The 12,984-nt window shown below is 35.1% G+C and overlaps 1 long non-coding RNA gene across 1 annotated transcript in view; it reads right to left on the reverse strand.

Moving 5' to 3' along the window:
* Nucleotides 1–2,638: 2,638 nt before the first annotated feature.
* Nucleotides 2,639–12,984, reverse strand: part of LOC138708635 (uncharacterized) — a 308,542-nt gene continuing 298,196 nt past the window's right edge. Inside the window, exon 3 of the long non-coding RNA XR_011334742.1 lies at nucleotides 2,639–2,723. This is a non-coding gene — a long non-coding RNA (uncharacterized lncRNA). The remainder of the gene's footprint in view (nucleotides 2,724–12,984) is intronic.

Consider the following 12,984-nt stretch of genomic DNA (forward strand, 5'->3'; position numbering starts at 1 on the left):
TTTACTAACAATTATTAACGATATATTACAACATGTATTAAAAACATGTGTAATGTACGCCTGGCATGAATTTGGCTATTGTATCTCAATGATGAGTCATTTCATAGACTGGTAAATAGAAGAAAAATTTTTTTATCAGGCAGTATCAATGTGATCAACACAAATTTGTAACACTCCATGATAGGCAATTGTGAAATAGACAATGTTATATTAAATTGGCATGTCTTTGAAGATTGGGTAAAGTTTTATTCAATAAATTGTAACTTATGCCCAAATTACCTCATTTTACTTAAAATTCTTCGACCCACCCTTACGATAATTTCAATGCCACAACGGAAGAGAACTGAAACTACCTTCGTTCATTTCGTTTATAGATTATGGTGAAGCTAGGATATTGTCAATTGGAAGAAATTTAGCAGATCCTACAAGATGAAAACTTCCGTAGCATACTTGTTCCATAACTACCAGACTTAATGGAATTATCTGGGAAAAATTTTAAAAGAGTAACAATTATTACTGATGACAAAATAATATAACAATTATCAATTTTCACATATATGCGGAATCAATATCAGATTAGAAAAATAACATAACCACAAGATATACGATAAGAAAATTCCAACTCTATAAACGAAATCAATGGTATGAGTCATAAAGTCATTCTGTTAAGAATATTGGGTATAATTACATATTTTTCTCATTTTCAATACTACATTGTAAACTCTTAGGGTCATATTCATAGACATTGTTAGCGCGAGCTTCCGGTGGATGATCAGTGAACTAACGTTTTTCGTATTCATAAACCAGTATTAGCGATATGATATGAATCCTGTACAAGTAATCAGTAGATAGCCGGGGCTAGTTTAACACGCTCGTAGCGCGGGCTAGCGAAACGTCTATGAATAGCACCCATATTTGTTAAATCTCGAATTAATACTTGTTTCGTATAAAATTCCTAAAAATACAAAATAAGTGGAATGATTACACATTAACTGGGTAAAAAAATGTTAAGAGATACAAAATATGTCTTTATAGCGTTATACCAAATTCTACTCTTCTTTACGGCACTGGAAGTTGGGTGATGAACAAGCACTAGTGACACAGAGACAAGATTTTTTAGATCGGTTTTGGAATTTACGACTATTAGGATGAATCATCAACTAAATTCAGACATTAGTGGCCTACTTGTACTAAAATAGTGAACGATACATTGTTTGGAAGGTAAGGAATGTTCCTACGCACTAAAAATGAAGGTCGAAAATCTTACTCCTTACAAATTCATTACAGTGATGGAAAAGAAATAACCATAAAAAACCTTAAATATTGGAAAGTACTCGTATAATATTGCATTCGATTTAAAGAAAAAAAGAACGATTCAATAAATGATAAATATGTAGATTACAAAATTATTCTGGCAAGAACTGAAATTGGGTAATAAAATTCTAAGTATTACAGTACAAAATTGATGAAAGGTAAAAAATTCTGCATATTTCCAACTACTCTGAATGAGAATTTTCGTTTAAAGATGAAATTGTGGAATGGCTGGGTAAGTTAAAAAAAAAGTTGAAATCAGAGAATGAAACAATCTTCTACACTACAAATTAAGCTTTCAGGTAAAACTCCCTGTGAAGCAGACTGGAATAATATCAACGGAAAAATTGTTTCGGGATCGATATCCAGCGCAGGAACAATTTTTCCCTTGAAATTAATCTTCTGTAGTTTTTCTACAAAAATAGGCTAATATTGGTAGAAAGCTCGGTCTACAAGATTGGAAAAAGCCAATGGAATAATTAAATGAAATTTTGGAAAATATACAACAACACATTCAAAATCAAGACCATTAATAGGCTTATCATTTTATATGACAGGACAAATGAAAGGTAGAATATGGTTGTTCGGATTTTGAATAATATAATGCTCAATATAATCCGTACATATGAAATTCCCTCAGAAATTATCACGGATAACTAAATATAGCCTATATATGTATATATATATAATTTTATTTTAATTTAATTTCTTCCTGTAACCACTACAGGTTGCCATGGACAAAGAGTACCATGATACAATAGAGTAAAAGCCTTGAGGCTTAGTGATAAATTGTTGTTAGAGTGAAAAATAAACAATTTGAATTATATTGAAACACATGATGTTAAACGAAGTAACGTCAAGGAGATGCGAATTAGTCATGGTCCATATGTATGATGCCTGAAAATAGCTATTGAGCCTTTGAGTGCTGCAATTGTTAGATCTCTTAAAATACTTTTATGCAGGCCAAAAGATTTACAGAAGTCGACTAGGAACCGGGGTATGGTCCCACGGGCTCCTATCATTAGTCCCGTAATGACGATGGATTCCAGATGGTATTTGTCCTTATAAAAACTGATGGAAGGTTCATAGAGTGTATAAAGTATTTAAAAGTAACTTAATAAACGCAGTGAAGAACAATTTACGCACTAAAAGAACTGGCAAAACAACGAATAATATATGTAATGTAATATTGCATATTATATATCATACAATACAATGGGCATTGCGGTGCTGGCCCATAAGCCGAGAGACTCTGGCCGATTTAAAAACAAATTTAATAGTATGACTAATAAGACCTTGAGATTTAGCAGAACATATCTTCAGAACTAACCTGCATTTTTGTCTTGATTATGCTGTGCGAGAGTGCATAGGACGAGCTGCATGGATGTAGTTGGTCCAATATGTGTACAGCCCTGCGGGAAAGAATGCAAGAATTAATTCTCTCTGATTTTATTTTTACTCTTGTGGATATCACATGAATGTCTGTCTCATAACAGCTTTATAAAGGTCGCCAGATATTAAAGCTCATCCATATACAGGGTAATTCATAAGTACCTGTACAAACTTTGTGGATGTAATGTAAAGGTAAAAATAAGACTAAAATGTTCGATACAACTTTTCCAGCATATCCTTACTTTGTAGAGTTATGATGCATAGCCCCATATCTTGCCAGGCATCAAAAACATGGACCAGTAAAACCTTCGGCTGTGTCACATTCGCATACGTACACCCCATTACAGTTGATTCCGACCTGACAGGACTTTGTTTACAGTACGTACTGTAGGTATGTTTAGTTGTATGGCACTGTTGCAGTTCCTACAGTCACCACGTCCTGTAGGTAGACCCTACACATTCATTTTGTAGTTAGTTCAGTAGGCTTCAGTTGCAAACGGTACGATAGATCGTTCAACAACAGTTCTTGGCCAGCCAGATCACCACACTTCTACCTTTGGGGATGTTTGAAGGCGCTCGTTTATGCCACTCAAATTTCGAACGTATCATAACAACATCAGTGACATCAAAATAGCTATGAAACAGTTCGGAATGAATTAAACGAGGTCTGTAAAATTCCAAGATCAGTACATACCTACGTATAGTAGGTACAACTGTAGTGAGGTATATGAATAACAAACATCTAACGCAATCGCTATGCTGATCTATAATAATTCATAAATATTTAACTTGTGTGGAAGGTGTTAGATGTGGGCATTACAATAATATTTGTTAATTCATTACACGAAACAATAACACAACAATGTTAGCTATCGCGAGTAGTTGCGTCGTACGGGATAACTTTTATATTGCCTTACATGTTATAATGACTTATCTTGATTTTCAGAGTATGTTTGTAATTTCAGTATTCCGTATGACCGGAAATAATAATGCTCGACAATAAATACCTTCTCCTCTGTTATGAGAACTATAATTTTGCAGAAATCAACACAACACTGAATATGATAAACTACTGTATACAATAAATAAATACTTCGTAGCTAGTGAAACGTGAACAGCAGATAAGCGATAATTTCAGTTCTGTAGGTTTTGGTGCATACTGTACTTCTCTCCTCCTTTGCCGGCAATATTTATTTCTCCTATGAGACATTATGGAACGAGATATTTGTATCAACAAAAGCCGCCCTAAATAAGGGTTCGATAGATCGGCCTACTAATCAATTCACAATGAACAATGATTAAGAACAATTATGTGACAATTGGAAAGAAAAAAAGCATTAAGATAAATGATAAGAAAACATAGGAAATCATTTACAATAAAAGTTTCTTGGGTGCAAATGATTGCTAATTATAGCTAAGGATGATTTTAACACATGAGATCCTATGGCATCAATCGTTGCATCAGAAATTTGAAATTGTTTAAGTTGATTTAAAGTTTCTCGTGGAATCGTGCCACGGACACCGAACATGAGCCCAAAAACTGTCCAATGTGTGATGTGGTATTGTGCTCCGATATGCTGACAACAAGGCTCATATTATATGACTTGTTTTTCACGACAAACCTCTTGTGGCTGTTGCTCATGCATCTCGAAACGGATTGTGGGATCAAGAATGACACCCTTATCCTTCTGCCGATCAATTATGATGATATCAGCACGTCTAGTAGAGCCATCAGAAGAGATACAACCAACCTCCTCATAAACCTCATAGGAAGCATTCTGACGGATTGAAGCTGCGATGAGAGAACAAAGCGTATTATGTCTGTTGATTCGGAGCAATTCTCCATGATGGCAGAAACCCAAGACGTGAGGAAGCGTTTCTTTCTCGTCGCATCTTCTGCAACGGGTTGAGTCAAGAGTTCTACCAGGGAGAGTACGTACAGGTATTGTATTACAGTTCATCTTAATGACTTGCGTCCACTGACTGCTCGAAAGTCCCTGTTTGGTTGAGATCCACGAATTACCTCTCTCCCAGTGAGAATAGAAAACAACTCCTAAATTATCTTTAACGATATTATTTTATTTATTCCATCTTTATCTCCAACCTTATTTTTATCATCATCATCATCAATACAATCATTACCATCATCTCATTATGAAATTTCATGTCCATCCTCACATTTTTCCTCATCCTCATCATTGTCTCCATCTTCACCAGTATCACCACTCGTATCTCCGTCTCCATTCACGTGGATGTGTAGTCTATACTATCAACCTGTCCTGGTCATGCCTGGTTATTATTCACTTAAAAATCCATTGTGACTTTTATGGCGGACAAGGTGGAATTTAGGTATCATTCTAGGGATTTTCCTGTGTTCCCATAATTTCCGCCGATCTTCATTCCCTCCTCAACTTGCGAGCTTTTCTTATATCTCTGATTGATGAAATGGAGAGAAGGCTGATTTAAGGACATGTGAGGGTGTATGCTATGTTGATTACATGAGTATGTTTTCTACGAGCAGAGTGATTCTATTGAATTTTCTACGCGTTATTTAACTTGTTTTCCACAGTCATGATGTACGGTATTTATGAGAAGTGTGCATCCTCCAGTTCGACCTATGAGAAAATTGGTTAATTATATGTATTGTTCTATTTTATGAATCAAGACTTTTACACCGGAGAGAAACACGTATACGCTCAATGATTAGACAATCTGGTTCTGTGTGAAGGAGTTTAGCCTGCTCGAAGTTATGGTTAATTTATTGTTATACAGTGGACTCTCCTAAGTTCGATTGAACAGAATTGAAAGTTCAGTCCAATAAGGGTAGTGGGTGTGGCAGGTGAAATGAATACAAATTCTTATTGGTTATCCATCAACGAATACAGTACTGTACTTGCATTTCCTGCCCGTCCCGAGACTTGTGTATGCGTTCTAGTACCACAGTGAGTTTCGACAGTTCCATCTCACAAACGGCACAATTCTCAAATAGAAAAAGAAAAGTACAGTAATTTAAAATCAGTGATTAAATATGGATGTCTTAATCAATAAAATATTCTGTTTTCCTTTAACAAAAATATCACTACAAGACACAGAACCAATTCCCATTCAAATGGCAAACCCATATCTTAGTGCCAATATAGAGGCGTGTCTAAATCTCCTACGTAAGCAGTCGAACTATAGGATGTCGAACTTGTCTTCTGTCGAACTTAAGAGCTTCCACTGTATTTGTTATTTATTGAGGGAGCGTGACTAATTCCTTGAACTTAGGGATTTAGTTAAAGTCCAATTTTTGTTATAGGCTTAATTTCCCTTCTCTTTCTCCTTGCTAGGGATTGGAATCATTTAATGGTTATGCTCTTTTATGTTTGGTTGGTTATCCGTCTAAATATGGGAAGGGGAAGGAAGTGGTTTTGTTCTGTGTCTGTTATACCATTTTAGGCCTATTTTTTAATTATTGAAGTGACTTTGAATTAAGTATTGTTCATGCTGTTTCTGTTTTGTTACCCCAAGGCAACCAAACGGTTTTCCATCTTTCGTCTCTGGTTTTCCTCAACACATATTTCATCCATGGGTGGGTACGGGTACCAGTACCGTCACATTTGGTTACTTTGATCGTGATTATCAAGGGTTTCATAGTAGTTAAATGAAGTTTAGTCTCCTTTTTTGGCATTACTGTTCGGGGAACTTTCATCATAAAACTAGTATAGCTTAGAAATTAGAGTATAAATGAACAGTCTCAGCTTTTTATGAAAATGTTGAATAGTGCGTAGGAGCCATGAGGTACATTCTTTCCTATAATCAAGCTCTTTCAAAATTATTTTGTTTAGCGTACTGGAAAATATTTTCACAATATCGCACAACTCCTGATCATATACAGCAAAGTCGATAGATCTGCCTTCTGTTTCTCCTTCCCTCCCATGACCGAGGTACAAGGATGATCATAATTTGGATATTTTTATAAATAACCTCATAATATTGATATGAACTGCATAATCACCGGACTTCTAATTAGGGCCTCCTCGGTGCACTTCCTTCTCTCTCTATTATTTTTTTATGTAAAAGAGGAACAAGATGCTGGAGCAGTTCGTGTATCTCCGGATGACGTCATTGACCGCGACGTTTGAATAGACATCTGCAACCGCTACGATGTTGTATCCATCTCCGAGGAAAGAATGTCCTTATTACCGCAAATGTATGAAGAAATAAAAGCTTCTATAAGGAAAGTGAAATTGTGGGAGTCGCAAGTTTCAGAGGGTAACTGTTACCACTTTATTAATCTAAAATTGTTACCTAATTTGAATCAAGACCAGTGTAACAAATATAATGAAATACTGAATCACTTGAGAGAAGAATTTGAGACCAGATTTAAGATTGTTTGTGAATTTCTAAGATGTTTTGGTTATATTTAAATACTGAAAACATCACGAACAATATTATTTAACTATTATTGCAATTAATATATTAATATTGACGTATCATAAAAATACGTACTTTAACAACCAACAAGTTTAATTGTAACTTTATTATTATTTAATTGAATTTTATTTCATTAAATATAGTATAAACTCAAAAAAAAAAAACGAGATATCAAAAACCATTTACTAGAAATGAAGTATTATTGTTGTTTAGTCAACTGTCCGAAGACAGGTCTGAACCTGAAGCAACTAGGCCAGGAGATAATGGGGTAAGGTAGCCAGTTCCTTGTGCTTAAATAATTACGTAACATGTATGGTTATACATGCTTTTTACTCATTGATATATCATTAGAAAATAAATGTATTGCTATTATTATTATTATTATTATTATTATTATTATTATTATTATTATTATTATTATTATTATTATTATTATTACATTTACAATCACGCAATCAGAATGCTAGGAATAATACGGTCAATAACTTATTCTTTTTCCACGCCCGATTCTCTTTTAATGCTATACTATACATTGGTGCGATCGAAACTCGAATATGCATCTGTAGTTTGGAACTCGATTACAACTACGGACTCGGCTAAATTAGAAAATATACAAAGAAAATTTATATCCTTATGTTCATTCAGATTTCTGCCCATTAATTCCGGGTATAGTTATGAGAGAAAATGTGAATATTTTAATTGTCAAAATCTATATGCTAGACGCCATGAGCTAGATTATCTGTTCTTTTGTAAAGTCCTCAAAGGTGATATATCCTGTGACTCTTTCTTAAACAATATTACCTTACGTATTCCAACAAAAGATATGAGAGCCCGCAAACTTTTCTATATTAGAAATTCGAAATTTCTTTCACCAGTCTCCAGATGCATTAAAAATGCCAACATGCATAGCTGCGAATTCGATCCCTTCAATGTATAGACTTTGTTTGCTCTTGACAACGATTTATCATTTATGTATTCTTTTAGGCATTATACTCAATTAACATTGTCTCATAGTATTCTTAGTTATCCATTCATCGTCATTATTGTAATTGTAATTATATTTATGTGTAATAATTATTTTTGTTTTATGTTTTTGTTATATTTGTGCTGAACTGTAATTGGCCACTGGCTGTTGTACAGCACATTAAATAGATAAATAAAATAAATATATTATTATTATTATTATTATTATTATTATTATTATTATTATTATTATTATTATTATTACTGCAAACTACTTAACAAATTTTATTTCTTCCGAAAACAAACGTCTATTGTGACAATACAACTCAAAAGTGCAGCTTTGTGGCATTTCTCCCGCGACAGTTACAACTTAGCTCGCTCCACTTGTAACATGAATCAGCGATCGACTATCTTCGGGTATTGCGCTTATCTCTTCTGCTGACTACGCTATCTACACTTGCTCTCTGTAACAATATTCATGCGTTGGCCTTGATACGCCTGCTTTAAAGTTTCCTCAAATGCTGGAAAATTTAATTGGACGAATGTACTCTCCATTCAGAAACTCCAGCACGCATTACCATCTTAACCGAATGTCAAGGCCACGGTCCATTGCTACAGCTGTGCCATCTCATGAAGACTATTTGAAACATGCAGGATATGAGCGGGAATGTTGAAATGTTTACACAGCACAGGCAAAACTCATATTTTCAGACTAAAAAATTAGGAGGCGACACCACTTTCAGAGTGACTCTCATAAATACTTGAATAACATCGTTTATACTGAGCCATTATCAGTTTTACGACTTACTCAACAGTAACGCTAAGCTCAACAAAATAATTAGAATTTATAAAGATCTGCAATCGTTCCATTGCCTATCTTTTACGAATTCAATGTAATTTGGAAATGAACTGCAAATTCGTGGTGGTAAAAAAAACGTTGCAAATGAACAGTCCTGGAATGAAACCACAAAAAAGCGAAATAAATTCAGTGTTTAGAACGCAGTTTGTTTCTGTTTTGTGGAGGCACTTATGGCTGGTGGCTGTCTATTAATTTCATTAGACTTGCCAGGCGTGGATTTTATGCTTGGTTAAGTAGGCAAATTGGCAATTGTACGAGATGCGATTCAATTGTTGCACATTGGGAATTATTCCCGCTGCTGCAGTCTAACGCTAATTCCTGCTTTGCAAAGCCGCCCTTTATTAATACACACCTACCGCGAGGTCTGCAGGTCCCACAAAAACCAACTGGAATTTAAAAAACACGAGAAGGACAAGAGTTCAGTGACAGAATAATCTATATATTGTTAATGAGTAGAATTTATGGCATACGTTTACTAAATAACTCAAATAAAGGAGAAACTGCTGTAGCAGATATCCATGAAAAAGTTAAAATTAAAAAGTCTTAGGTGTCTTGTAATATTTAAGATCATGGATACTCAATACAATGATATACAGGGTGTTTAAAAAAAACACAAGGCAAAATTTCAAGGTGTACTCCACACATGTGGACGATAAAAAATGTTATATAAACATGGGTCGGAAAATTGATAATTATTGAGATATCAGAAGTATTGAAGTATGATAATGCTGTGAATTACTGTTAGTATTTATTTATTTTTTTTTTTTTTGTTATTCATTCATCGTGGCTCGTTTTCTTATTTTCTTTCTTTCCCTCTAGATGTCTTTTGCCTAACTTTGTTTTATTTAATTTTGTTTTATCTTCTTATACAGATATGGAGAACGAGTTTATTTCCGGGTTTATTCTGTTGTTTATTGGTTCGTTTCATAATGTCTTTTGATTGGTTAAATTTAAAAATTCTTTCCCTTTGTTCATTGGTCGTCTTTTTCTTTCTTGCCAGTGGAGTGACTCGTTGAGGCAGAAAGTCAGTTGGAGACGGGATTTCATCTTCAGTGAGACACGGCCTCTGGAGGGAGTCAGAGATAGGACGTCAGTGAGAGATGAGCCTTCATAGAGAGGAACCACGGGTTCTACTCGCGGAGAGTAGGATTTCAGAGGGAAGACACCGAAAACGGTCTTGGATTGCCGGGCTACTGGTTTTGGAGTACAGCAAGCCATGGGTTTCGACCCGCTGAAATCTTAATGATCTAATGTGTATACTCTCTGGATTTATTGGTTCGAAGATACTGGGTGTGAAAAAAATTCGTCGATTGGATTAAGGTAAATATGAGTGTACGGAAAAATGAACAATCATAAGGACAGATAAGGAGATAGACAAAAACGCAGCTTGATAGTATGATAAAATAATTTATTTTAATAATCGACTTGAGAAAAGAAAGACTATCAGTAGCCCAGCGAGTAGAGCAACAAGCTAATATTAGTAGATTCAATATTTTGAAATTAAAAGACGAGGAAACTAAACAATGTTATCAGGTTGAAATTTCAAATAGGTTTGCTGCTTTAGCAACTTCCGACGAAGCTGAGAAAGAGTTAGATGTTAATAGCGTGTGGGACAATATCCGAGATAATATAAAAATTGCAGCTGAGCAGAGCATAGGTTATCATGAAACTAAGAAAAAGAAACCATGGTTTGATGAACATTGTTCCATTGTAATAGATAGAAGGAAACAGGCAAAATTGAAATTCTTACAGGATCCAATTGAGGAGAATAGAGATAATTATTTCAATGAAAGACGGGAAGCAAGTCGTTCACTTAGGAATAAAAAGAGAGATTACTTGAAGGAAAAACTGCATGAGGTAGAAACAAATAGTAAGAATAAAAACATTCGAGATTTATATAAGGGTTTAAAGAAATTTTAAAATGGATATCAGGCAAGGGTAAACGTGATCAAGGATGACAATGGTGACTTGCTTGCAGACTCTCATTCAAACCTTAACAGATGGAAAAACTATTTTGGGCAACTACTAAATATACATAGGCCAAGTAGAAATGATCGGGACGAAATTCAAATACAAACCGCTGAGCCATTTATACCAGAACCCACACTTTTTGAAGTCGAAATTGCGATACGAAATCTGAAAAAGTACAAGTCTCCAAGTACTGATCAAATTCCAGCAGAATTAATTCAAGAGGGTGGAAGCGTATTATCTAGCGAAATTTATAAACTTGTACTTACAATTTGGGAAAAGGAAATTGTACCAGAACAATGGAAGGAGTCCATAATCGTACCCATTTTTAAGAAGGGGGACAAAACTATCTGCAGTAACTTTCGAGGAATATCACTTTTGTTGACGTCGTACAAAATTTTGTCGAATATCCTTTTGAGAAGATTAACTCCGTACGTAGATGAAATTATTGGGGATCATCGGTGCGGTTTTCGGCGTAATAGATCGACTATTGGTCAGATTTTTTGTATTCGACAGATAATGGAGAAAAAATGGGAGTATAAGGGTACAGTACATCAGTAGTTCATAGATTTCAAAACGGAATATGACTCGGTTAAGAGAGAAGTTTTATATAATATTCTCATTAAATTTGGTATTCCCAAGAAACTAGTTCAATTAATTAAAATGCGTCTTAGTGAAACTTAAAGCAGAGTCCGTATAGGCCAGTTTCTATCTGATGCTTTCCCAATTCACTGCGGGCTAAAGCAGGGAGATGCACTATCACCTTTACTTTTTAACTTCGCTCTACAATATGCCATTAGGAAAGTTCAGGATAACATAGAGAGTTTGGATTTGAACGGGTTACATCAGCTTCTTTTCTATGCGGATGACGTGAACATGTTAGGAAAAAATCCACAAACGATTAGGGAAAACGCGGAAATTCTACTTGAAGCAAGTAAAGGATAGGGTTGGAAGTAAATCCCGAAAAGACTAAGTATATGATTATGTCTCGTGATCAGAATATTTTACGAAATGGAACTATAAAAGTTGGAGAGTTATACTTCGAAGAGGTGGAAAAATTCAAATATCTTGGAGCAACAGTAACAAATATAAATGACACTCGGGAGGAAATTAAACGCAGAATAAATATGGGAAATGGCTGTTATTCTTCGGTTGAGAAGCTTTTGTCATTTAGTCTGCTGTCAAAAAATCTGAAAGTTAAAATTTATAAAACAGTTATATTAGCCTACCGGTTGTTCTGTATGGCTGTGAAACTTGGACCCTCACTTTGAGAGAGGAACAGAGATTGAGAGTTTTTGAGAATAAGGTTCTTAGGAAAATATCTGGGGCTAAGAGGGATGAAGTTACAGGAGAATGGAGAAAGTTACACAACGCAGACCTGCACGCATTGTATCCTTCACCTGACATAATTAGGAACATTAAATCCAGACGTTTGAAATGGGCAGGGCATGTAGCACGTATGGGCGAATCCAGAAATGCATATAGAGTGTTAGTTGGGAGGCCGGAGGGGAAAAGACTTTTGGGGAAGCCGAGAAGTAGATGGGAAGATAATATTAAAATTGATTTGAGGGAGGTGGGTTATAATGATAGAGACTGGATTAATCTTGCTCAGGATAGGGACCAATAGCGGGCTTATGTGAGGGCGGTAATGGACCTCCGGGCTCCTTAAAAGCCAGTAACTATGTAAGTAAGTAAATAATCGACTTTAGAAAATGTTGTTTCACGGATTCAGACTCTAGGTGAAATTTATGAATGAAAAACAGACCCTTGGGCAAATTATTATTTGATATTTTTGATTAGTTGTTAATAATGCATAATTTTTACAAAATAAATATAATATTCTTCATAATGTAATGCAGACCCACCTATCTACGGCTAAGTCATCTACAGCTCCGGTAAGTTATTCACAGAAAGGGACATTTGATGTCAAAAGAGCGAGAAGTAAAAGTACCAGCAATTATGAAAAGATATGAGGAACGATTCAGCGTCCTAGACGACCACAGAGTAGGGAAGTTTATTTGAGCCGAGACAGGTTATTGAGCCTAATAACGGGTATACATCTCGAAACAAGTTTC

The sequence above is a fragment of the Periplaneta americana genome, chromosome 11, assembly GCF_040183065.1.
Source record: "Periplaneta americana isolate PAMFEO1 chromosome 11, P.americana_PAMFEO1_priV1, whole genome shotgun sequence".
Lineage (NCBI taxonomy): Eukaryota > Metazoa > Arthropoda > Insecta > Blattodea > Blattidae > Periplaneta > Periplaneta americana.